This window comes from Acinonyx jubatus, chromosome C1 (genome assembly GCF_027475565.1).
Source record: "Acinonyx jubatus isolate Ajub_Pintada_27869175 chromosome C1, VMU_Ajub_asm_v1.0, whole genome shotgun sequence".
NCBI classification, from domain to species: domain Eukaryota; kingdom Metazoa; phylum Chordata; class Mammalia; order Carnivora; family Felidae; genus Acinonyx; species Acinonyx jubatus.
The window spans coordinates 195,416,326-195,444,267 of NC_069381.1; the positions used below are offsets into that span (position 1 = coordinate 195,416,326).

The window sequence follows — 27,942 nt, forward strand, 5'->3', positions numbered from 1 at the left end:
AATATTCTCTTTTTTTAATTTGTATTTCTGTGGGGTTGGTTGTCATTTCTCCTCACTCATCTCTGATTTTATCTATTTGGGTCCTTTATATTTTCTTTTTGATAAGTCTGGCCAGAGGTTTATCAATTTCATTAATTCTTTCAAAGAATCAGCTCCTGATTTCATTGGTCTCTTCTATTGTTGTTGTGTGTGTGGTTTCTATATTATTTACTTCTGCTCTAATCTTTATTTTTTCCCCTTCAACTGGCTTTCATCTTCATTAGTTTTTCTTTTTTTAGCTCCTTTAGGTGTGAGGTTAGGTTGTGTATTTGAGATTTTTCTTGCCTCTTGATGTAGGCCTGTATTGCTGTATACTTCATTCTTATGACTGGTTGCTTTTGCTGCATCTCAAAGGTTTTGTATTATCATGTTTTCATTTTCAATTTATTCCATATATTTCTTATTTCTTCTTTAATTTCCTGGCTTATGCATTCATTCTTTAGTAGGATGTTCTTTAGCCTCCATATATTTGTGAACTTTCCAAATCTTTTCTTGTAGTTGATGTTAAATTTTCATAGCGTTGTGATTGAAAAATATGCAAAATATGTCAGTCTTTTTGTACTTGTTGAGGCCTGATTTAGGACGTAGTTTGTGACCTATTCTAGAGAATACCCCATGTGCACTTGAAAAGAATGTGTATTCTGCTGTTTTAGGTTCAAATATTCTGAATATATCTGTTAAGTCCATCTGGTCCAGGTGTCATTTCAAAGCCATTATTTCCTTGTTGATTTTTTGCTTAGATGATCTGTTCATTGTTGTAAGTGGGGTGTTAAAGTCCCCTACTATTATTGTATTATTATCAATGAGTTCCTTTATGTTTGTTATTGTTTTATATATTTGGGTTCTTTCAAGTTGGGGGTATAAATATTTATAATTGTTAGATGTTCTTGTTGGATTGACCTCTTTATTATCATATAGTGCCCTTCTTCATCTATTTTTTTACTGTATTTGGCTTTAAATCTAGTTTGTCTGATAGAAATGTGGCTACTCTGGCTTTCTTTTGACGTGCATTTGCATGGTAAATATTTCTCCATCCCCTCACTTTTGATCTGCAGGTGTCATTAGGTCTAAAAGGAGTCTCTTGTAGGCAGAAGATAGATGGGACTTGTTTTTTTCTTTTTTTAATCCATTCTGATACCCTGTGTCTTTTGACTGGAGCATTTGGTGCATTTATATTCAGAATGATTTTTGATAGATATGAATTTAGTGTCATTTTATCACTTGTTTTATTATTGTTTGTGGAGACTTTCTGTGTTCCTTTCTAGTCTTCATCACTTTTGGTCTTTCCCACTTAAAGAGTCCCCTTTCATATTTCTTGCAGGGCTGGTTTATGGTCACAGACTCCTTTAGTTTTTGTCTGGGAAAGCCTTTATCTCTCCTTCTATTCCAAATGACAGCCTTGCTGGATAAAGGATTCTCGGCTGCATATTTTTCCCATTCAGCACATTGAATAATCATGCCACTCCCTTCTGGCCTGCCAGGTTTCTGTGGACAGATGTGCAAATAGCTTATGGGTCTTCCCTTGTGAGTTAGGGACTTCTTTTGTCTTGCTGCTTTTAGGATTTTTTGTTTATCACTATATTTTTCAAATTTAACTACAATATGTTGTGGTGTTATCCTGTTTTTGTTGATTTTGATGGGAGATCTCTGTGTGTCCTGGATTTGAATGTCTGTTTCCTTCCCCAGATTGGGGAAATTTTCAGCTGTAATTTCCTTGAGTAAACTTTCTACCCCCTTTTCCCTCTTTTCTTTTTCTGGGACTCCTATAATATTAATGTTATTATGCTTTATGGAGTTACTCGGTTCCCTAAGTCTACATTTGTGATTCAAGGTTTTTCTTTCCCTCTTTCTTGCAACTTCATTATTTTCCATAATTTTATCTTCTATATCACTTATTCTTCTGTGTCTTCCATCCTTGTGGTCATTACATTCAGTCAATTTCAAATCTCAGTTATTGTTTATCATTTTTGGCCTCATTAGTTTTTAGGTCTTTTATCTCTGCAATAAGGAACTCCTTGGTATCTTTTATGCTTTTCTCAAACCCAGCTAGTATCCTCATGGTGGTCGCTTTATATTCTTTACTGGGAATATTACTTATATATGTTTCAGCTAGATCCCTGGCCATGACCTTTTCTTGTTCTTTCTGTTGGGATGAAATCCTCCATCTTGACATTTTTTTTCTAGGTCTCTTTCTTCTTCTGTGTGTTAGGAAAACTTATGTTTCCTGCCTCCGAGAGTAATTGACTTTATGGAGAAGAGGTCATACACTGCTCAGGGCCTGGCACTTTGGGAAGTGTCTCTGGTATATGCTACAAATACTCTGCTGCTGTGCTTTAGCTTCTGTATCCCTCAGGTCACTCCTCTGCAGAATTTCTCCTTGCCTGCAGTGGGAATATTTGGACCTTGGCCAGAGTGTGGTGAGTTTCAACTAGGTATGCTCTATTCTACTTGCTAAAAAAGACCTGATGCTACTTCCAATAGAATTGAAGCTTTGCATAACTCTGTGGTCAGTGGACATGGTGTGTATGGGACTTTGTGCTGGTCTTCTAGGGAGGGGCCTGCTGTGCTGGTTTTTAGGCACACTTGCCAGAGAAAAGTAGTACCAGCAGAGCACAGGGAAGCAGAGCTTGGTTAAGTAGCTTAGGCAGCTAATGCTATTTGCTGAAGAGTTGGGGAGGGAAATGGTACCAGCCTGTTCCTTTGTCTCAGGGAGGCAATGCCACCTTTCTCAGATGTGCTCCAAAAAGGGGGAACTGTCTCTCCCATCTTTCCCATGGAGTCCCAAGTGATCCTCTGTCCCTGGACTACCTGCCTGCTTTCTCTACAGAAGCACCACAGTGCCCTCGGGTCTCTATACCAGTTATGCCATGGACTTCTAAAACTCCAGTCTTTGAGCCATGCTGGTTGCAAAACTCATGAAAATCAGCCCTTCTTGTCTTCCAGTCAATGGCTGTGGGGAAGTGTTTTCCTTGTGCAATCACCTGTACACAAGGAAAACACTTCTGTGCACTTCTCTCTCTCTCTCTTTTTCTCTCTCTGTCTCACACAACACTCTTTACAACCAGGGCTCCTTCCCCTTTAGAGCACCTGCAATTCGTTCCTCCCCCAAACCACATCTCCACACCTCCTAGCTTCCATGATGTGACTTCTTCTTTCCTCTAGTTGTGCAGTTTGTTCTGTCCATCCTCAGCTTTATTTCTTGGGTATTCAGAATTATTTGATATTTATTTAGCTGTGTTCAAGGGATGAGGCAAGCCTGGGGTCCTCCTAGTACTTGGCCATCTTAGCGCCTCCTCCCTATTTGACATACATTTAAATATAATGATTTAAAAAGACTATATCTTATAATGTGTTTACACCTTAGCTTAGAGGTACACTGAAATCCATGGGAAAAATGTATGATATATGTTAGGTAAATGATTAAATCAAAACCTTACAAAATGCCTTAACTTCAAACCTATGAAATACTAGAGTGGTTACAAAAGAAACAAAATCATTTGTTAGAATACTTAAAAGACAGAAATATCTGTCTATGTGAGAGACATGTCACACTGTTTGGGAAAAAACTTGCCCTAAACATCTATTTTCATATTATCCTTAAATTTAAGAAGTGCTCAAATTTGCATATTTCTTAGGAGATACAACAGGTTTTAAACTGTGCCATATTACAACTTGAGAAATTGGGGAAAAATAATTTAGACTATGTATATAACTATAGCAGTTTAATAAAACATAGTTAGGCATTTGTTTTCTTTAATAATGCCAGTTAAATAAAGATACTTTCTAGTCATTTTTTTCTGCCCCTAGGTATCACAAAAAAAAATCTAAGAAAGTACCAAATTTTTTTAAGTTTACTTTATGATAAAAGAGAAATAAAACAAAACTTTATAAAGCATTTTTTTTTAAAATTGATTCTGAGATCTGAGCATACTTATTTTGTATGGGAATCCCAGTGGGAGGAAATAGAACACCTAAATTTCATCTGTTCAAGGTCATTGATAGCCTTGTTAATTGGTAATTCATTATATTCATTCATCATTCATTCAGTGTAGTCTAAACTGCTACCATATGCTAGGCATTGCAGCTTGATATTCAGACTCCATTTCACCTAGCTCTGAACTCTGAAACCTCTCTGCCACATTCACTGTCTTCCTACCTCATCCTCAAACGAATTGGATAGATATTAGGACCTCAGGGGCTAAACATGTAGGAGATAAGCAGGCTGAATTTTGGATCCAGTACCTTGTTTAGTGGTCCATGCTACCTATGCTTTCAGTCTTAGACTAATATTCTGATAAAATCAAGTTAACCTTAAAACAAACATATTTGATAAATCAAGTTAAATTGTGCCTCATATTTATGGATTGAGTTCTCTAAATACTCACTCTAGACTAACATACCCCTGTTCATATTCCCACCTTTAGCTCTCCTTCTTTTTCCTGAGTCGAGGATCATAATTCTGGACAATTCTGGTTTTTCCTACTTGGCCTATGTTTAATGTCTCAGTTAAGCATATATTTGACACTGTGAAGGGGGATAATATTGAGTTCTGTACATGTTTTAAAAAAGATTTGCACGTTCTTTAACCACAAAGTCTTTAAATTATAATAAATGGTGTTAACAACAGTATGCAATCAAGAAATATTGTGCTAAATGCCATAACAGAAGAACTGTAACTAATTTGAGAAGATTATTAAAAACTTTCCAGGGTGAGGGGAAATGTTCTATCTTAAAGACATATATGTCACACTGCCAAGAAGTAACTGACTGACATGGGAGAAGGAAGGGGTCATAAACCTAGGGAATTGAGATGATTGTACTGTAAGAAACAAATATATATTTAGTGGGATAAGTTCCTAAGCTGTTTCAAAGGGGTGTTCAAACCCTTTTATACAATATAAAGTCATCCATACAAATAATTGCTATGAGTACTTGATGAAATAAATACACATTAAATCAGTAAAGGTATAGTAAGCTTGAACAACACTAACAAGAAAATTTTCCTGAGATTTATAGACATTCTACCCCAAAACAGCAGAATACACATTCTTTTTAAGTATACATGGAGCATCACCAAGATAGACTGCATGTTGAGCCATGACAGGATCAATACATTTTCAATGATTTAAACCATACAAAGCATGTTTCCTGTATAAAACTGAATTAGAAGGAAATCAATAACAGAAAAATATCTGAAATATGTCCAAATATTTTGAAATTTCAAACCACATTTCAAATAACTCAAAGGTCAAAGAAGAAATCACAGGAGAATTAGAAGTAATCTAATTGGATAAAGCACAAAATATCAAACTTTATGGGATAAAGTACAATTAGGTTGCAGAATACAAGGTCAACATGCAAAAACAATCTTATTTCTATACCCTAACAATGTAAAATTATACCAAAATATAAAAAAATATAGTGTCTCCAAAAATGGAAATACCTAGGTATAAATCAAACAAAAACCAAAAAAAACCAAACATGTGCAGAATCTGTATGTTGAAAACTACAAAATACAAAAAAAAAAAAATCCAAGACAACTTCAGTAATTGAGAGACAGACCATGTTCATAGTTTGGACGACTCAGTATAATAAAGTATGAATTCTTCACAAATTTACAGTCTTAATGCAATTCCTATCCAATTCCCAGGAATAAAATTTTGTTAATATAGGCAAATAATTCAATTCTGTAAAATGAGAGGAGAGTGTCCTATTATTACAGGTTTTGGGATAGCCAGGGCAAAGCTATGTAGCTAACATGCCAACAATTGCATGGGTTTGAATGCTGCATCCAAATTTATACTAGGCACAGGGATGGTTCTAGGTTCTATCATGGGCTGATACTACTGGGACAGTAAGAATGATTCCCCAGTCAGTGCTTGTTCAGTGGGCCCATCTCTGCAGACTGGGCCTGGGGAAACTGAGGACATAGTCTCCCTCCTTTTGTTTTCTCATTTCCCAAGAGATATTTCCTTAATGTTTATTTGGCTCTCCTCACCCTTTTCTCTATATCCCCTCCAGGCCACCATACAGAACATAAGACCTATATTAAGCCCAGTCTTCAGGAAACAAAAGCACATGCCAATTGCATTATATCAACATTTGCTTTATCACATGGTGTATTATAATGATGGTTTCAATTTTTGTTTAGTCTCTTGTTTTTAAAGTTCCAATTTAAGAAATTCATTTAAGCATACTCATGATGGAAATACCTACTCCACATGACCCAACTAATTCTCACCTCTTCCTAGTTGATCCACCAAAAAGAGTCATATCTGGACTACTATGTCCAAGTCAGATGTGACTGATTGCAAAAATTATTCTTGAAGAGAGTAATCAAGCTCCTACCACCTTGATAGACAGATAAGGGGTATTAATTATATTGATTAATATGTAGCCAGCCTTCACAATTTTCAAATTGCTTTCGGACTTTTTTTTTCATTTTATACTGATTATACATAAATGTAGAGTGTATGTGATTTGTCTATAAGTCATATAAATGGCAGAATTGGTTCATAACCCAAGTCCAACAGTTTAAAGTGTTATTAAACAATCCTATAAGCAATGTATAGTGTCAGCAAATAAAAATACCTTGAATGTTAGAAGAACCATTTATTTTATATATTTTTTCTTTGAATCCCATGATTAATGAGTTACTTTTTTTGCCTTATTTAAAACAGGATTTTACATGGTGTGATCTTTTTGTTTACTAGAAAAATGTCTGATCTAAACTGAGTACCTTCCCTTTTAAATTTTTGTATCTTTATCTCTTGCCTTAAGAGTAATTAGAAATATATATGGTCCCAAATTGCAAATTATATAAAAATAATATACCTATAAATGTGATTTATATTTATATTTGAATATTACTTTATTTTGAATATAGGTGATAAATTTCCTTTAGCCAGAATAACTCTAGAATGCTAGAGTTAACTGCGGAGAAACACCATGTTAAAGACTGAGAGGTTAATCACTTTTTTGCAGTCTGTCCATACATAATTTCTCTGACAAGTCACTCAAAAAGATACTCTGTATGGAATTTTTAAAATAGCTGTATAATTTTGTCACATGAGGAACTTTTTTATGATGGAACTTTTTATGAGGAACTTTGAATGATGGAAACAAGAAAACTCTAGTACCTTGTAAGGAGGGATGGAAGCAGATGGAGGGTTTTCCCAGCTTCTTTCTCTAAATTCCCCTGCTCCCCCCTCTGGTTTGGCATCCTCATATATCATTTCTTCATTTGACTCCATATATTTCCCACATCTTGGTCCTCCTGATTCTCCTCACTTGTCTCATGCTGCTTTGCCAATTTCCACTCTCATCACTCCAACTTCTGGACCTGGGATAGTCATGAATCACATACCCAACTGCAACAGTTTATATTTTAGAGTGATTTAAAGGAGAGCAATAATAAATGTAACATAGGCTTTCCTGGAACTTCTATGGATAGGTTTTAAAGTTTTCTGAGCAAGGCATTGAGCAGTAAGAATAAATGGTAAAGTCAATGTAATCATTAAGTCAGTGGTTCACTGAGGTGGTGGACAGTACCATTCCTAAATGAATATTTTGATACTTCAGAGTGCTTTTTCTTGTTTCATTTATTCATGGGCACAGTTGGCATGAAGTGGTGGAGACAGGCGTGCCATACATCTTGCTGAGTAAGACAGTCCTGCACAATGAAAACAATCTTTGTGTACCACATGACTTCCAAATGTCCCTATGTATATTGATGAAGCTGAAAGGAAAAAAAAAAACTGTTAATATCCTTTTTACATTTTATTTTTAGCTATAAATCCAACTCCACATTGAAAATAAACACAAAACATCAATTACAAAGTTTTTAGTACATACTGTTTTTTAGGAATGCAACTACTTTGTAAGCCAAGGGAATATTTAGCCAAATTTGTATCATAACTTTACCAAGAGTTGTTTACCATTGCACAGAATTTCTTTAGTGGGAGTAAGACCACTAGAACTTGAGTCTCCTAGATGGTGCAACTTACCAATTTGCTTTTATATCAGTGACTACCATGGTAGTTCTATACATAGGTGTGAGCATCTGGCTCCATCATTATGTCTCCTAATGTAGTTGGGCCTGTGTATTATTTTTAAAACACATTATTTTATTACAAATTACTTTCTATTTCTTTTTTCCTTCGCTGTTAGGCCAATATATTATTTTTTTAATTATTATTGTCTTTAATTTTATTTCAATATAGTAGACAGAGCTTTACCTATGTTTGTTTTTTGAAGGAATCACTAGATCTCATACAATCAACAATTATGATATGATGTAATTAAGCAGACTAATACCAACTAGTAGGTTCACAAATTTCATAGTTATTCAGCTGAACATCAAAGTGTTAATTGTATAATCCTGAAATCAAGATTTGTTGGGAATAATTGACACACTTATATGCATCAACTGATATTTATGTAGTGTATAAATGATGCTGCGTATAAATGATAAAACAAAGTTGCATTAAAGTTGGCCTTAGAATACAGATGTCTAATAGGCATATAAGTCATCCTTATCAACTTTCAGCAGTGCTGACCAGTCATGTAATGAAACTGGATAGCACCTGAATGAGAAAACAATTATGTGGCTATCTGAAGGAGGGTAGCCATACCCAAAGGATGAACAAAATACTTCAAGCAAAACTAACAGCAACATAATGAGCTAAGAAGTGACAGGCACAAGCACAAGCAGATCATGTTGGCTTGAAGCAAGCAGAGTTTGAGCTGCTTCACTGCCTCATTTAAACAGAAGAGTGTGCTCAGCATGAAACTAAGAGACAGCTTACAGAGGACGACACCCTGCAGGTAACAGCTGCTGCTAACACCCAAAGGACAGAATAGATAGAAGGCGTATTTATTTTTTGCAATTTGTGAGGAAGTGACTGCCTGACGTGAATCAGCCTTTTCTGACTCACTCTTATGAAGAGGAAGCACCAAGGTCAATGGCCCAATCACATGGTGCAGAAGATATTGCCTTATTTATATAATTTAGTGGAGTAGCCATAAGTAATTTTAATAAGATTATTGTGAATGTGTCATTTGCATAAGTATAAATAATTTGTTGATTGCGGTTGTTCTTAAGAAAAATAGACATTCAAAACTAAACCCCCTAAAGCATAATTTTAATGGCATTTCCCTAGAGCCTATACTGCATTCTGTCCCAATTTCTATTCTGAATATGGAACCCATATTGAGTCCAGGTCCAGGACCAAGCCAAAAAGCAGAGGACATCCAACTTTAAATGAAAAAAACACTGACTCCATAAATTTCTATATCATTTTTTAAGAAAGATATGTTTAATAGGAAAGCCATGATTCCTCACGTAAAGTCCAGATTCTGTTTAAGAATCTAAAGGTAGAGTATAGGAAAAAAAAATAATAGCGGTGCTTCTTTATTGAAATGCTGGTAGTTTTAAATTTTTGACATGAATAATTGGATATGTCATATGTGAACCTACCAAGGAATAAAATAGAGGCCATAAAATGTAAAGACATGATAGGACATATTTATAACCTCCTAAAACAAACTGGCATTTTTAATATCTTAAGCTGGCCACTTTACTGTATTTGTATATGGGTCCTCACTAAAAAGTCCTGTCCCTGATTTGAACATATCACATATGAGAGGTAAAAAGCGCAAGGCAGATGGGATATACACATGTCATTCTGTTTATAATCCTCATTTTTTTAGGTTGGTGACATTCTGTCATATAACCAAGGTGATGATATATCTTTATAATAATCTGTAGAGTCCTACAGAACTTTTCCAACAACATCTAGATCCTAACATATTATTTTTAATGCAATCTCAGCAGATGGAAATTAACAAAAGTTAGTGTAATGTTATAATTATAAAGAAAAACGTATCCTTTTTTCAAGCTCATTTTAATGTATTTTTTACAGACAATAGTTTTCTTTAAGAGCATTAATATAATTCAGTGTTTGTGAGGTATTATGGGAGGAGGTGTGAGTAGCCATCCAGGTGGCAGTAAAATGCAGTGAGCCCTAATATATAATATAATACATAATTCATTGTAATAACGGTGAAGAACACACATTGGGTAACATATTTTAATGGGCTAGTAAGTGAATGATGAAGAAAAGAGAGAACTTCAAGGTAGAAGCTGTAGAATAAATGAAGTAAGGGTAAGAAGACAGATTCTTAAAATATTTTTTTAAATCTGCTACATCAACTCATTCCCATGAAATTTAATTCTTTCTGACCAAATGGACGATCGACATGTCATTAACTAGTTAGTTACATATCAAACACGAGGTTCTTTTACAAGTTATGTCTCTTTTAATTCAGCTATTATTTAGATATTTCAGACAGAGACAAGAAGTTGCCTTAAATTGTTTAGAAAACTAAGGTGCAAATAGAAAATATTTACTATTCCTACTATTAAAACATCTGCTTCCGTTCACCTAATCTGAGACAGACCAGATTGATTTGCTTACACATTCCTGGCTGCTTTTATTAAGTTCTTTCTATTCTGAATTTTGCTCTCCATATTAGCTACAATATAAAAGAAATTAAAATGGATATATTTTGTTTAAAGATATCAGAGGAGCTAAATTATTTCCATAATGAAGAACGGATTTAAACACAATCACTTAATCATACAACTTAAAGGTTATTACAAGGTCCTGTGTGACCTTGAATACTTATTTTTCCAGCAGTTTGTTATTTTATATGTTTTTTTCTTATGTGGACTAAAATTCCTACAATTAGAATAACTTCTTTTGGAGGTAGAACAAAGAAAAGGCTTTATTGTGGTTTTTATACAGTATTTTTATGATATTTAGAAGATAACTGTTAAAAGTGTGCTCTGGTAGAATGGGCTTAAGAAAGATGGGAGGAAGAGTGCTTATGTAAAAGTAGCCTTCTCAGGCATGCTTCTCATTTCATTAGCGTGGATTAATTTATTAAATTAACTGGTTGCTCACCAATGCCTGCCCTAAGAATAAGTGGTAGAAAAGCCACTAAGTGTAAATATGGGCTTTACAAGTGTGTCAGAAACAAAGGCAAATCCCTTAGAAGCATAGACTATTGTCAGGTGGATTTCCATGGAGTGCCATCCCAGAGAAGCCTTAAGGAAGCATGAAGGTGTCAGAGAAAACAGATCCAGAGTTTGAGATGGCCATGGAAATACTCATGTTATAGCATACAAAAGATTCATTTCACTCCTCCACCTTTTCTCCTTCTCTTTCTGCCATGAATAACATGTATGAAATTACTTTATTATTTTTTTAAGTTCATTTATTTATTTTAAGAGAGAGAGAGAGAGAACGGGAGAGCAGGAGGGGCAAAGAGAGAGGGAGAAAGAGAATCCAAACAGGCTCCGTACTGTCAGTGCAGAGCCCAATTCAGGGTTCTAACTCACGAAACATGAGGTCATGACCTGAGCCGAAATCAAGAATTAGTCACTAAATGGACTGAGCCACCCATGCACCCCTGTATGAAATTACTTTTAATCATGTAACAAATATATTTATAAATACTACACATGGACCTCCTACAAATCAGGTGTAGAAAAGATATGTCATTTCCTTGTTTTCTAGAAGTCAAGATAATTTGGAGTTGACTCTTTCTCCTAAGTGTAGCTAGAAATTCTACCTTAGTCATTCTTAGTGCATCCCATCCCTTGAATTGCAGTGAGGTTCCAGGACCTTATTCAGCCATAGTAATCAGGAGCCTTTTCTAGTCACTGGTTATCAGCCTACTGCTGGGATGCTCAATATCCCAGCTCTGTGGTGATATATGTTACTTTGGTGTCATTCATAGGACATTTTTGGACAAAGAGTGAGCCTTGGGCCTATGACCCAATCTTCCACATCAGCCATGAGACCATATCTGGGATGTGGCCACCTTCTCCAAGCACTGCAATGGAGTGGTATGAAATTCTCTCCTTCTCACAGAGCCTGATAAGCATCTCTACCCCTCTCACTCTTTCTCATTTTCCTTAGAAGCTTTCCAGCAACTTCTTCCCTTCAAAGATACTAGCTTGAGTTAAAATTTTACAATGGATAACAAAAACATCGCTTTTCGGCCTTTTGGCTAAGATCAAATGTAGTTTCTCTTCTTATCAGTTTACAATGGATAACAAATACCTTTGACTCCAGGTAGTTTCTGCTTTCTGTCCAGCCAACATTGTAGAGGCAAGGAATTGCAAAAGTTCTCTCCCTGATTAAACTGAGGTATAAGGGGGAAAATACCAGGAATATAAATGTTAATTGATATTTCAATAAATTATATGTCATAGAGGAATAGCCTCATGCTTTGATATCACCAGGCACACTGGTGATAAAGAAAAATTCATTCCAAAATATAATTTTAAACAAATACCTAGTTGCTATATCCTGACAAAAAATTTAGTCTGATTTGTAAATAATTCATGTAACTATTTTACATACATTGAAAGTAAATTACATTTAAGACATTATACTATATGTTTTATTTATTAAAAATCATAAAACTATACAAATTCAACAGTGTCAGGAAAATCTGGAATGTATAGTCACTGTACTCAGTATAAAGAGATATTGAACAAAGACAGCTATATTTTAGCCATTGAATCAGAGGCGCTTAAAATGAAAGTCAAGTAATGAGGAGACTCTCCTTCCAGCTATTCCCAAGTTATTTGCCCCCCCCCCTTTTTTTTTTTTTTTTTTGCTTTTATGTATTTTAGATTCTTGTTTGGTGGGTAGAAAGCTCTGGGGTCTGGAAAAGGATAACATCCTTAGGCCATTAGGTAAACAGAAAAATTGGACTGGTTGAGAAAAATGATCTCTATTTAAATTGTGTTTACCATTTCCAGTATTTTCATTTCTAGAGAAGATATTAATAAAGAAATGTATCCTGACTTAGGAAGTTCAATCTGGGTTTAATTGTATTCCTTCTAGAGTTTCACATAACTTCTGCCAATAATCCCCATCTTTCACTCTTACTTTCACTTGTTATAGAATTTATTAAAGAATAAGAAGAGGAGAAAATCGTAAGATACACCAGGGACTGGAATGAGAGTGTACAGATGGTTCCATACCATTCACTTTTAGAAAATGAAAATGACTCTGTGTGAAGTATCACCGTAAGAGGTTGTGGGGTTTTTTTTGGTGTGTTTTTTTTTTCCAACTCAGAAGGGTTAGGCATACATAGCAGGAAGAGAGACTAATGGGGAGCTGAATTTCCAAAAATAAACTTCTCATTTCACCATTTCACATCAAGCCACTCTGAAAAGAAGCTGGTAGCAGCAATAGGATAAAGTTTCAAGGGGCATTGAACATGTGGCACAGCTAATGTCCCCTGATTGGCTTACAATATGTCACCATACTGTCTTTACCTATGGTTCCATCCTCATTCAAAATTTTAAAAGTGATCATTTTTACTGACATTTTACTTTCACAGTGGAAAAATGGGGTCCTTAGATTGATACCATCAAGGATGGTGACAAAGAATTCATAATTTAATACTTTGAAGAAACTTTTGTTCCTAAGGGTAAGCTTGTGAATTAAGATCAGAAGTTTAAGCCTAATTAAATTCTACTTTTAATGAGAAAAATAAAAACTAAAATACCGTCAGTTTCTATAGGTTTTCAGGTAGAAATAATTCTTATATCATTTGTGTTGATATACAATTCTTTTTTTTTCCTAAGGTAATTGAAATCCTCATAAGTGTAGTAAGTTCATTTTTAAACAACATAATCAGTATTTTTGGGTGAAAGGGAAGGATATTGGACTAAGATTAAGTATTGGGAAGTAGTGGTATCTCTTCACAGTTCGTGCACATCTTCAGTTTCATTATTAATTAGAAATATTTATTGAGTACCTCCTCTGGTTATTGCTATCAGACAATAAACATGCCAGATAAGGCCAGAGTCTTCATGGGGTATGTAACTTTAGGCAGGACTGATGGGAGGGAGAGATTTCAAGAACATGAATAAGCAATCAACCTAATTTTACCTAGTGATTGGTGCTATGAAGGAAATAGGATGATGTGACAGATGGGTGTTCTGTGTCCGTTCATCTTTCACCCATTTATGGTCACCAGACACCAAGCTTTGAATGAAAGCTCTGAGCGTAAGGAAACAGCTGGATTGAATCTCTTTTCTCAAACATCCAATCCTTGGATAATCTAAGGTTTCTTTTCCTCTCATTTCAGCCCTTCTTTGTCTACTTTCTGTTTTTTCTTGCTGGGATTCCTACTCTCCTAGAGTAAAGCTTCTGTGTCTAGAAGTCTTGCCTTTTGCCACTAACTATTCTCATTACTGATATCTGGTTTCTGACACAAATCTCTTCCAAGACCTGTTGTCCTGGAAAACAGGTATAAGATTCAAATGTATCAGTGTGGTTACTTGTGATTATATTATATTAAAATATTTTGTATCCATTAATCTATCCATGGACACAGGTTTCTTCCACATCTCCATGATTGCAAATAATGCTGTAATAAACATAGGGGTGCATATATCTTTGTGAATTAGTGGTTTTTTGGAGGGGAAATACCCAGTAGTGGGATTACTGGATCATATAGTACTTCTATTTTTAATATTTTGAGGAACCTCTATACTGTTTCCTATGGTGGTTTTGCCAATTTACATTCCCACCAACAATACACTAGGCTTCTCTTTTCTCCATGTTTCTCTCCAACACTTGTTACTTACTTACTATCTTTTTGGTACCAGCCATTCTGATAAGTGCAAGGTGATATCTCATTGTGGTTTTGATTTGCATTCCCTGATGATTAGTGCTGATGAGCATTTTTTTCATGTGCCTGTTGGCTATCTGTATGTCATCTTTGCAAAAGTCTATTTAGGTCCTTTGCCCATTTTTTAATCAAATTATTTGGTTTTTTTTGGTGTTGAGTTGTGTTAAGTTCTTTATATATTTTGGATATTAACTCCTTATCAGATATATCATTTGCAAATGATCTTTTCCCATTTATTAGGTTGCCTTTTTCTTTTATTGATAGTTCCATCTCTGTGCAAAAGCTTTTTATTTTGGTGTAGTCCCAATAGTAGTATATTTTTGCTTTTGTTTTATCTACAAATATGTTGCTAAAGCTGATGTCCTAGAGATTACTGCCTATGCTACACACACACACACACACACACACACACACACACACACACACTGGAAAATTACTCAACCATAAAAAAATTAATGTGATCAGGGTGCCTGGGTGGCTCAGTGGGTTAAGCATCAACTTCGGCTCAGGTCATGATCTCACAGTTCATGAGTTCAAGCCCCACATTGGGCTCTGTGCTGACAGCTCCAAGCTTAGACCTGCTTCGGATTCTGTGTCTCCCTCTCTCTCTGCCCCTCACCTGCTCTCACTCTGTCTCTCTCTCAAAAATAAATAAACATTTTTTAAAAAAGCTTAAAAAATGAGATTTTTGATTTGCAACAACATGGCACAGCATGGATGGACCTAGAAGATACTATGCTAAGTGAAATAATTCAAACAGAGAATGACAAATACCATATGATTTTGCTTATATGTGGAATCTAAAGTTAAAAATAAATGAACAAACAAAAAATAGAAATGGACTCATAAATACAGAGAACAAACATGGTTGGTAGTGAGGAAGGTATAAGGGATGGACAAAATAGGTAAAGGAGATTACGAGGTACAGACTTTCAGTTATAAAATAAATAAGTTGTAGAGATGAAAAGTGAAGCACAGGAAATATAATCAATAATATTATAATAATGTCTAGTGACATGATGACAACATTTATTGTGCTGAGCACTGAGTAATGTACAGAATTTTCAAATCTCTATGTTGTACACTTGAAACAAATATAACATGGTACATCAACTATACTTTATATATATATAAGTAGTGAGAAGTTAAATAGATGATTTCAGAAGTGGTTTTTGGATTTCAAGTATTTAATGTTACATCTGTTGATCAGCTTATAGTTAACAGTGAGTCACTTGCAATCATCTTTGAAGCTAATTTATTTCCCTTTTTGTTTAAATTATTCTTAAAGATACGCTTCAAAACAACTCTCCTGACCATTTTTGAATATAAAAAAGACATTTAATACTTTTAAGTCATAGAATTTGTAGAAGGAAAAGTTCTTTAAAAAACTGACCTAACTACACAAAATATAAAAGCAGCACCATATGATTGAAGTGTATAAGCTTTCACTCTTTCTTATTCAGGTCTGAGTCTCAGGCACACGAGGGATTGGCTTCCCTCATTCCACCTCATAAGACATAGGTTCTAAAGCAGAAGTAATTATTTTACTTAGTCTGTTAACTTTGAGAATCCCAGACCATGAGAGTCAACTCAGTAATGGGACATTTTATTTCTAATTCTTTCTGTCCTTTGTAATACTATTCACGGGCAATATTTGAATCAGTTTAGATTGGGTAGGAGGTACCAAATGACCTAGAAGGTATGGATGGCAGGGAACAAACCTGTGCCCTGAAAGTAAAGGAAGAGTTCAGGTATTTACTAAAGAAGTAGTTTATTACTGCATCCTTAAGAACAGCGGCACTGGGGCACCTGGGTGGCTCAGTCGGTTGAACATTAGACTCTTGACTTCGGCTCAAGTTATGATCTCACAATTCGTGGGAATGAGCCCCACATCGGGTTCTGCAATGACAGTGTCAAGGCTGCTTGGGATTCTCTCTCTTCTCTCTCCCTGCCCCTCACCCTGCTCACATTTGCACATACACTTTCAATCTCTCTTTCTCAAATAAATAAAATTAAATTTAAAAATTAAGTAAATAAATAAATAAAAAGAACTTTGGCAGTTATATTCATTCTCATGTTCATTCTTACTCTTATGAGTATCATGTGCTGGATTAAAACATAAACAAAAGACAAAACAAAATAAATAAAATAAGAAATGCCAAGGAAACTCAGTACAGGCAATCAGATGATAACTGGGATTTTAAAGAAGTCTTTAGGGACACCTGGGTGTCTCAGTCCCTGCGTTGGGCTCTGTGCTGACAGCTCAGGGCCTGGAGCCTGCTTCAGATTCTGTGTCTCCCTCTCTCTCTTCTCCTCCCCTGCTCACACTCTGTCTCTCAAAAATAAATAAAGATTAAAATATTTTTTTAAAGAAATCTTTAATTCATATGCATTTGAAAGGAAAACTCTGGCTAAACCAAGGATCATCACATCAGGCAGTGTGTGTGTGTGTGTGTGTGTGTGTGTGTGTGTGTGTATTTATTTATTATTCATTTTTGAGAGACAGACAAAGTGCAAGTGGGGGAGGAACAGAGAGAGAGGGAGACACAGAATCTGAAGTGGGATCCAGGCTCTGAGCTGTCAGCACAGAGCCCGATGCTGGACTTGAACTCATGAACCGCAAGATCATGACCTGAGCTAAAGTCAGACACTTAACCAACTGAGCCACCCAGGCACCCAAGTAGTGTGTGTTTATAAACCTACATTCAGAAAAACGTAGGCTCTGGTGTGTAGCATTTGCCAATTTCCATGGTATAAATACTACCACCATGACCAATTTCAAATGACCCAAGTGAAGTCACTGAATGTGGAATTAGGAAAATATATAAACCACTATCTTATAAAGCAACATAAGTCAACTGCAATGGGCCACTGTATCAGACCACATAACTTTTGTTTTATGTGTTTCTAATGTTTCTAATTTATAAAAGTTGATTTATTTGGTACCGTGGAGTATGGGTTAATACAAATTAATTTTATAGGCAATAAACATTTCACCTTTATTGAAACACTTTAAATAGCAATGAAACACTTTAAATAGTAACTATTTCTTAATGAAAATCCTCCTAAAATGAATGTTGCATTTTTCTACCTGCAAAGCAAAATTTCATCACTGGCTGATAACCCAAAGCCCTCACTTGACATTATAATAGGCAGTGTGGAAGATTGTGTAGGTAGTGGTTAAAAGTACATGGTATTAAGCCAACTGTTTGGGAAGAATAATCCTACCTCCATCACTAAGTACATGTGTGATATTGAGCAAGTTATTTAGACTTTGTATACTTTGGTTTCCTTATCTTCAAATTGGATAAATTATAAGTGTAGTTGGTTCTTCTTATTCAAGATTGTTATATTTTATAAAATCACCAGAAACACTGGATTAGTGAATATGGAAACATTGTGCCGAAGGGAAATACAGGGTTAGTTTCCTGCAAGTTGATTTGTCAATTAATCAATATTTAACCTAGTTTTGTGTGTGTTTCTGTTTAAAGATGCATTATTTAATATGTGTTTGTTGATTTATTCACACTGAAATTCTAGTCAAAAAGCACTATTTGCTGACATATGAAGAGAGTTTGTCTAACCATTTTCTGCATAAGCGATATTACAGCTTTCACGCACTTACAGACACCAGACAACACTGCACTGGGGAGGCACTTTAAACAGCAAAGCCACAAAAATCACCACAAAAAAGCACAAAACTGTGAAAAAAAATAAAACCATGGAACTAAGTAGACCGCAAAAGGACAATGCTTACAGTAGGAGAGCTGGAACAAGAAGGCAGAGTTCTACTTAGCTTGACCTCAGCGTGCAATGTCACATCCTGTGACTTGAAATTTTTTGCCACTCTGTGCATGTCTATATCTATGAACGTCTACGAAAGCATTGATTTGGGTGTTATAAATACATGTTAGTGAGTAGACAGTTCACAAATCCAGAATCTGTGAATAGATAGGGCCAGCGGTACTTCACAGTGCTGTTTACACATGCAAAATGCTTAGGATAGTTAGCACTCAACAGGTGTGTTTAAACTACAATTTTAAATGTAGGGGCTGTTGGAATATACAGAATTATTTGCTTTGGCCTTTATTAATTTGCCCCAAGATGTCATTTCAATATTTGGTCTTTTTATTTTAGTTTTTCCTTTATCCAGTTTACTGGTATAAACTGCCAAGCGTCTACTTTTTCTTACTGTTACCAGTTGTGCACTCCAGCCTCTTAACCCTCTCCCTTTGCAAAACCCTGCTCTTTGCAAAAACAGGTCAGTTGAGGGGCGGCCTGGGTGGCTCAGTAGGTTAAACGTCCGACTTCGACTCAGGTCATGATCTCGGGGTCCGTGATCTCGGGGTCTGTGAGTTCGAGCCCCGCGTCGGGCTCTGTGCTGACTGCTCAGAGCTTGGAGCCTGTTTCAGATTCTGTGTCTCCCTCTCTCTCTGACCCTCCCCCGTTCATGCTCTGTCTCTCTCTGTCTCAAAAATAAATAAACATTAAAAAAAATTTAAAGCAAAATTTAAAAACAAACAAACAAACAAACAAAAAACAGGTCAGTTGACTGATCAGAAAATCTGAGTGAGGACTTGAGAGTACTCTGAGTGAATCCCCAGCTCTACTATAGTTATTTAATTTATTCACTTTTTGCTTCTATTCCCTAAATCCTGGCTATATTCCAAATATTTTGAGCTTACCAAGAATCTGCCCTATGTTTACACATGTGGAGTGGAATTTTATTACCATTTGGGGGTAAGGCTCAGATTGTATGTTTATTGCCAAGGGTTTTGGCCAAGAAATTTTATAGTTTCGAAGCTGTGGCCCATTCATGAGCCTTCCTGGGTGAGATACTCAAACTACATGATAGTTTATTATGTCATGATAGGTTATAGTGAACTTTAAGATAGGGCTTATGGAAGGCTCCCTGATAGATTTTGTTTAAAAATCACTCTCTCTACTAAATGTTCAACTGAATTCCATGGTCACAAGGAAACTATTGCATGATGGATTTTATATAATTTACAGTAATATAAAACAAAAGGCTCTCATTATTAAAGTGTTGTTAACTTTTGTAGCCAAATTTTGGATGTCATTTGAGGATTTTGCCTTGCTGAGATGCTAATTCTGGTGGGTCTTAAAATAGCTTATATATAAACTTTTAAAAATAAACCAGGGTGGGGAGGAATCCCTCAGTGAACTGGATGTTATGAATTACAGTATGAGGATTTAAATAGGTTTCACTAATGTTCATGTTGGATTCTTAGATTTAGGTATTTCACAAAGAATTATTGGCTAAGCCTAGTAATAAATTTTATTATCGCAGGTTGACTCAATTATATAAACACTATTTAAAATCCAGGTATTACTAAGTATTAATAAGGTAATGAATGCTAATCCTCTTTTTCAAAACAAGAATAGATTTTTCTTAGCTTTTATCTTCAGAGATATATATTGTGCTGCTTTTTTGTAAATGTTCCATGCCTCTCTTAATATTTTGTTGATCTGTAAATTCATACAGGCTTGAAGTTTTAAAGGTGCAATTGCATATTCAATATTAATAGTGTTAAAACAAACACACCAAAGAAAATAAAACTCCTAAAATTTAATGCCTCATGAAGAGAAACTATGTTAAAATGTTGTCATCTTGTATGTTAGCATATGTATGGGAAATACGTTTTAAATGAAAATGTATCTGCTCTAGAAGAATAGATAACTTTGTTTTATAATGAGTAGAAAGTTCAGAAAAATATTCATCATTCACTTACCAGAATAATAAATTAAATCAAGGGAAAAGAGGAAATAAAGGAAAAGCAGGAAGTGAGTTAATAAACAGCCATTGCTTATGAACTAACTTCTTCCTACAAAAATGTTAGGAAAACAGCCGACAGGGCAACAGAGAGAAAATTGCATCAGGCTTCAGTGTTTATGTTTTTGATGGAAGTGTACAAATCATTTCCATCCCTTGTGGTGCTGTCATGCTCCATCACTTTAGTCCATTTTCACCTTGCAAAGAAATTTTGAATGGAACTCCCTGCTCTGACAGCTAATTAATCTCTCACAAGCCTGCTCTTGCAGCCTGTCTGCCTGGAATGCCCCACACCTTAAACCAGTGGCTCATGAGCAGATTTCTTTCCCCCTTCAGCAGTTCTTTCTTCTGTTAAGCTATGTGAAGGCCCAGCTTTTCCTTTTCATTTGGGAAACTATGTGAGCTACATCATTGAGAAATTGCTCCCTCTATCCCAACACCATATATGAATATACTCCTAAATAAATGAATTGGGTTTTAATGAACCACAAAGGCTGAATATAAATTCTAGACATGCACAGTATTTTACCAATAGTGTGTATATGCAAGGACACCTATTAGAACAATGCATTTTCTGTGTACGTATATCTGTTATATCTTTGTTAGGATGAACCAGATATAATCATATTTGTAATACTGTTGCATTTGCTTTTAAATATACTACCAAATTTTGGAATAGACTTTTTAGTTTAATGGAAAATTATATCTGTTAAAAAATACTTTTAAGTTAAAAGCATAATTCTTTGTAAATTGAAATGCTTCAATTAAAAATATCATATTCAGAATTTTTCTCTTTAGTAAATAGTCTTCTAAAAAGTTACAGCTAATGAACTACTTACAAATAATAATCTTAATTTTGTCACAGATAGAAATCTATTCACTAACATTTGATAGGTTAGAAATATTAATCATTGTTTTATATATTGTTCATGCTGTTTCTTTCTTATGCATTCATCTGTATCGATTGTGTTTTCTCTCACTTGTATTGTGTTCATTAAATCTCTTGTGGATTTTTATTTTTTATGTTTTCTTTCCTGTTTACTTCCTTTTAATTAAACATAAAAGACCTCCCAGGAGCTATGTAAATACATACCTTTAGAAAGGAAAAGATGTATATGCTAATGGTATAACTATTTTTTAAATGTTTATTTATTTTAAGAGAGAGCGGGGTGGGGGGGGAGAGGCAGAGAGAAGGAGAATCTTAAGCAGGCTCTCTGCTCAGTGTGGTGCCCCAATGGTATAGCTATATTAAATATCAAAGATTCTCTGTCCATCTATGAAGATGCATGTACTTGATCCATGCTTGTATGAGAAACATACTTGATAAGAGAATGGGATCACTATAAATATTCAGTTATTCACAGAAATATATATTCTAGAATATTTACAATGCCATAAATATCAGGAGAGTGAAGGTAGAGGGAAAAAGTATTTTGGCAAGCCATATTTGTTTTTAGTTGTTTAGTTGAGGTAATATATCCATCCAGTGCAATGAACAGTTGTTAACTGTTCAATTAGATGAGTTTTAACAAATGTATATAACTTTGAAACTAATGCAGATATAGACGATTTCTGTGACCACAGAAAGTTTCCTTGTGTCTTTATTTAATCAGTGCCTACTCCCTCTAGCAAATACTGTTCTGGTTTCTATAACCACATATTATCTGTTCTTCTTTTTTTTATCTTTTTCTTTTCAAGTTTTTGTTTAAATTTAAATTCATTTAAATTCTAGTTAGTTAAATATGGTAAAATTGGTTTCAGGTATAGAATTTAGTGATTCATTACTTACATATACACCCAGTACTCATCACAATAAGTGTCCTCCTTAGTACCCATCAACAATGTAGCCCATCCGCCACCCGCTTCCCTCCATTAATCAACCCTCAGTTTGCTCTCTATAGTTAAGAATCTCTTATGGCTGTCTTTCTCTCTCTCTCTTTTTTTCCCTGTCCCCTGTGTTCCTCTGTTTTGTTTCTTAAATTCCATATATGAGTGAAATCATATGGTATTTGTTTTTCTCTGACTTATTTTGCCTAACATAATACATTCTAGATCTGTGCACATCATTGCAAATGGCAAGATTTCATCCGTTTTGATGACTGAGTAATGTGTGTACATGTACATGTACTGGGTAATGTATGTACATACATACATACACACACACATATATACACCACATCTTCTTTCTCCATTCATCAGTTGATCGACATTTGGGCTCTTTCCATAATTTGGCTCTTGTTGAAATCCTGCTGTAAACATCAGGGTGCATGTGCCCCTTCGAGTCAGTATTTTCATGTCCTTTGGAAAAATACCTAGTAGTGTAATTTCTGGGTCATCAGGTAGTTCTATTTTTAACTTTTTTGAGGAATCACCATACTGTTTTCCAGAGTGGCTGTACCAGTTTGTATTCCCATCAGCTATGTAAGAGGGTTCCCTTTTCTCCATGTCCTTGCCAATATGTTTTGTGTCCTGTGTGAGGTGATAATCTCACCGTGGTTTTGATTTGTCTTTCTCTGATGATAAGTGATGTTTAACATCTTTTCATGGGTCTGTTAGCCATCTGGATGTCTTTGGAAAATGTCTGTTCATGTCTTCTGCCCATTTCTTAACTGTATTATTTATTTTAGGGGTGTTGAATTTTAAAAGCAACTTACGGAAATCTGTTGCATTTTGATACACCAATAATGAAGCAGTAGAAAGAGAAATCAAGGAATCATTCCCATTTAGAATTGTACAAAAACCATAAGATACCTAGGAATCAACCTAACCAAAGAGGTAAAAGATCTATCCTCTAAAAACTATAGAATACTTATGAAGGAAATTGATGAGTACATAAAGAAATGGAAAAACATCCCATGCTCATGGATTGGAATAACAAATATTATTAAGATGTCTATGCTACCCTAGGGCACCTGTGTTGCTCAGTTAGGTGAGTGTCCAAATCCCAATTTCAGCTCAGGTCACAATCTCATGGTCATGGGATCAAGCCCTACATTAGGCTCTGCACTGAGCATGGAGCCTGCTTAAGATTCTCCCTCTCTCTCTGCCACTCTCTCCTGCTCATGCTCGCTCTCTCTCTCTCTCTCTCTCTCTCTTTCTCTCTCTCTCCCTCCCTCCCTCTCAAAATAAATGAAGAAACATTTTTCAAAAAATTGCTATACCTTTAACATACATCTCCTTTCCAAAAGCATGTATTTACATGTAATTTACATGTGTTACATGTATTTACATGTATTTACATTTAACATACATCAAAAAATTGCTATACCTTTAACATACATCTCCTTTCCAAAACCACGTATTTACATAGCTCCTGAGCTTGATGTAGGGCTCCCTGCTGGGTGTGGAGGCTGCTTAAGATTCTCTATCCCTCTCCCTTTGCCCTTCCCCAAACCCTACTTTCTTCTCTCTCTCTATCAAAAAAAAAAAAAAAAAAAAAAAAAAAAGCCTGTACTGCCCAAAGCTATCTACACATTTAATGCACTCCCTTATCAAAATACTAGCAGTTTTCACAGAGCTAGAACAATCCTAAAATTTGTATGGAACCACAAAAGACTCCAAGTAGCCAATGCCAGCATTATTTTCTCCATATACATGTTTCCATCAGGTGCCATTTTCATTCAGTGTGAATAACTTCTTTTTAGCATTTCTTATAGGAAAGATTTACTGGTGTTGAATTTTCTCAGCTTTCATTTATCTGAAAATTTATTTCATCCTAATTATGGAAGGTATTTTTAACTGATTATTGGATTTTCAGCCCTTAAATGTGTTCTATTATATTGTGTCTCTATTTTTTTCTGCTGAGAAGTAAGCTGCCATGTATACCATTGTTTCCTACATGTTGTGTTTCTTTTATCTATAGCCACTTAAAGATTTTTGTTTTATATTTTGCTTTTAGCAATTTGACTATGAAATGCTTAGATACGTTCTATCTGTTATTAACTCTCTTGGACTTTGTTGAGTTTCTTGGATCTGTATATTGGTATTTTTCATCAAATTGGGGAATTTTGTAGTTATTATTTCTTCAGAAATGTGCTACTCCTCTCATTCTCCTACTCTCCACCCCACTCTGGAAACCCATTATTTATCCATTAGACTATGTGATATTTCCCTACTGATGACTGATCTATGATATAGATATTTACTATATCTATATTTTACTATATACTATATTTTTACTCTGTTATTCAAATTAGATAATTTCTGTTAATCTGTATTCAAGCCCACCTATCCTTTTTCTGTAATATCCATTTTGCAAATGATCTTTGATCATCATTTGCAAAAGATCAATGATATTTTTATTTCACATATTGTACTTATTAATTCCTCCCTGTGCTTCTTTTTTATAGTTTCCACTTTTTTTTAAGTTTATTTATTTTGAGAGAGAGAAAGAGAGAACACAAACAGGGGAAGAACAGAGAGAGGGAGGGAGAGAGAGAATCCCAAACAGGACCCACATTGTCAGTGCAGAGCCCAACATGGGGCTTGATCTTACAAACTGTGGGATCATGACCTTACCCGAAATTAAGAGTCAATCACTGAACCAACTGAGCCACCCAGGCACCCCTCCATTTATCTTCTGAGATTCTTTATTTACACATGCATTGTAACTGTGTCTTTTTATCCTTAAACATTTATAATAGATGGTTGAAGTCTTTTTTGTCTTCTATGATCAACATTTGATTCATCTTAGAATCTCTATTACTGAGATTTTATCTTGATTATGGATCACATTTACTACATCTTAACATGTGTAGTAATTTTTTAAAATTATGTGCTGGATGTTGTTAATGGCAATTACATGTAGTCTATATTAGGTGGTCTTTCTATGAAAGGTAGTGAGTTCTGTCCTAGTGACTAGTTTCATTATCAGCAGATTCTTTTTGCCCTTTCTGTCTTGGTTTCATTTTTTGGCAAGACAAGTCTACTTTGGTTTTGAACTTAGTTAATGAAGATGACCCTCACTTTTACTGTGGGGTCTTTCTGGAGTCCCAACTGAAAGTATGAGGTGCCCTGTGAGTTCTCTTCACTCTGGTTGGGATTAAAGCACAGTGTCTTCCAACAGCCCCTGGTCTCTGGTATTACTGTTCAGCTCTCAGCTACAGATTTCCTAGGGGGAAATCTCTGCTAGGACTATTGAATCTTACTCTGTAGAAATGCCATCTAGACCTTGACAAACAATTCCTAGAAAATCCCAGTAAAAACTACTGCCATTCCAGTGCAGTTCCCTTTTCTCAGGTAGCCCACACTGCAAATTCCAGGCATATCAGCAGCCCTAACTGTTCTCACTGCCTTTTGTCTCACAGAGACTTCAATTCTACTGGGGTCCTGCTGTTACATTTAATAGCAGGGAAGTGCTTCCAAGCAGAAAGTCAGGAGGGTAGTGGAGCTCATGTTGAGCTTTTTCATTCTCTAAAAGATTACCATCTTGTGCTGTGTTTAGTTTAATGCCATAGAACAGTTGTTTTACATAATTTGTGTAATTTTATATTTATTTCTTGTGTGGGGAGCAGTAAAGTACTGGTTACTCTACATGGTTAGAAACAAATTCTAACAAGACGTTTTTATTGTTAGATAAAGGAGATAACGGAGATTGCCATAGATGAGACAGATTGAAGGTAGTAAGGGAGGCAGGGGCCTTCAGAGTTAATACAGAGCTTGTGACTCAAGGGGTTTTGCAACAAGATACATCTATACTTTAAAATACAAAAATGGAAGAGTGATGAACTTAGGGATCGGGACAATAACACACTTGGTGGTAAGTCTTTGTGGAAGACAACAAACCTGATTAGAAATTAGAGATAACATACGTCCAGTTTTTTCTTTCTGCTTTTTAATTTAGCAAGTAACTGTCCCATTCAAAAATAAGTCATAATAAAAAGAAACCAACCCTGAACTTATGAAGAATTATAAAAATGGAAGAATAAATTAATATAAACAAAATTCTACTAGGGACTATATAATGCAGAAGGAATTACCTAAGCAAAGTTATCAATAATTCAGATAGAAAATACACTATATTTTCAAAGATTACAGAAATGTTATTTTTAATTTATTTTATATGATGAAATATCAAAAATGTTCAAGCATTTCATTATGATTTTATAAGACAGTAGACATATATGAAAAGTAGACTGAGAAATATCAGCAAATAAGTGAAATAGAAAACATAAACCAAAGCTTTTGATGGCTCCCCTCTACACACACACACACACACACACACACACACACACACAAATAAACACAATTGAGAATTATAAAGAGCAGGGGTGAAAAAATGAAAAAAAAAAGGATATAAGCATCATAAACAAAATGTTAGCTGTAGAGACAAATGAGACAAAATAAAAATAAAACCTGATTGGTGTTCCTAAAGAAAAAAAAATGGAATAAATGGAAGAGAAAAACATAAAGATATAATGGAAGCAACTTTCGTAGAATAATTATAGTCTGAGAATAATAGATGGAAATAGCTATCAAGTCATGCCATGGTAAAATTTCTGAACAGTGGTGTTTGTGAAAGACCTACGTGGCTAATGTGCATAGAAAGCCTATCATCCACAAAGGTAGTTGAGTGGAAATGGGAACAGAGATTAGGCTGGCTTCAGACTTTGCCTGTGGTATAAGACAGTGGAAAATTTCTTCATAAACATTTGAGAAAAAATTGATGAAACAAGATATTATAGCTAGTCAAAATTGCTCTTGAAGTAATGAATGATGAAGAAAATGTAAAAAAAATATGGGTACAGAGGATTAATTTAAATATATGTTAAATAAAAATTAGGAGGACAGGTGGGGGTCAGTAAGCAACTATGAAATTTGTGAATACTGATCAAATATGTGTTATGATTTTTGATGTTGTAGTATTAACAATGTGATTTTAAAATTGGGAGGTAATTATACATTTGTTTAAAAAGAGGGAGGAATTATACATTTGTTCATTTCCTTTTTTAATTCTACTTTTCTATAAGTTATAAAATAATTAAAAATAATGTAATTTTAATATTTTTTCTTAATGTTAGGATGTCTCTTAGGGAATGATATTTCACAATAATAAAATATTTACTTGACTTTCAGCACTGCCTTTAATTCTGCTTATTTTGTTTTATAGTTAAATCCTATATAACTTAAAAATTTACTACTTTAATAAAATAAATATATTCTTCTTATTTTTCTGTTAAATCTCTCTCTGTCTCTCTGTTTCCCCATAAAGCTATGGAGAAAGAATAATTACTCTTCTGGAACAATTACCTTAATAGTTAAGTGTCATTATTTCAATATGGTGGGCATTGGAGTATAAACTTTTAAAGAAATGTTTTATACTTATGTTTTGGGAATCATTAGAAAATAGCATGTAAAATGTCTATATAACACAATAAGTCCTTAAA

General features: G+C 34.8%; 1 protein-coding gene and 1 pseudogene across 2 annotated transcripts in view; both read left to right on the forward strand.

Moving 5' to 3' along the window:
• Positions 1 to 27,942, forward strand: part of SPAG16 (sperm associated antigen 16) — a 983,948-nt gene that overhangs the window by 573,001 nt on the left and 383,005 nt on the right. The gene's annotated exons all lie outside the window — the stretch shown is intronic.
• LOC128314172 (uncharacterized) lies at positions 12,098 to 12,191 on the forward strand (annotated as a pseudogene).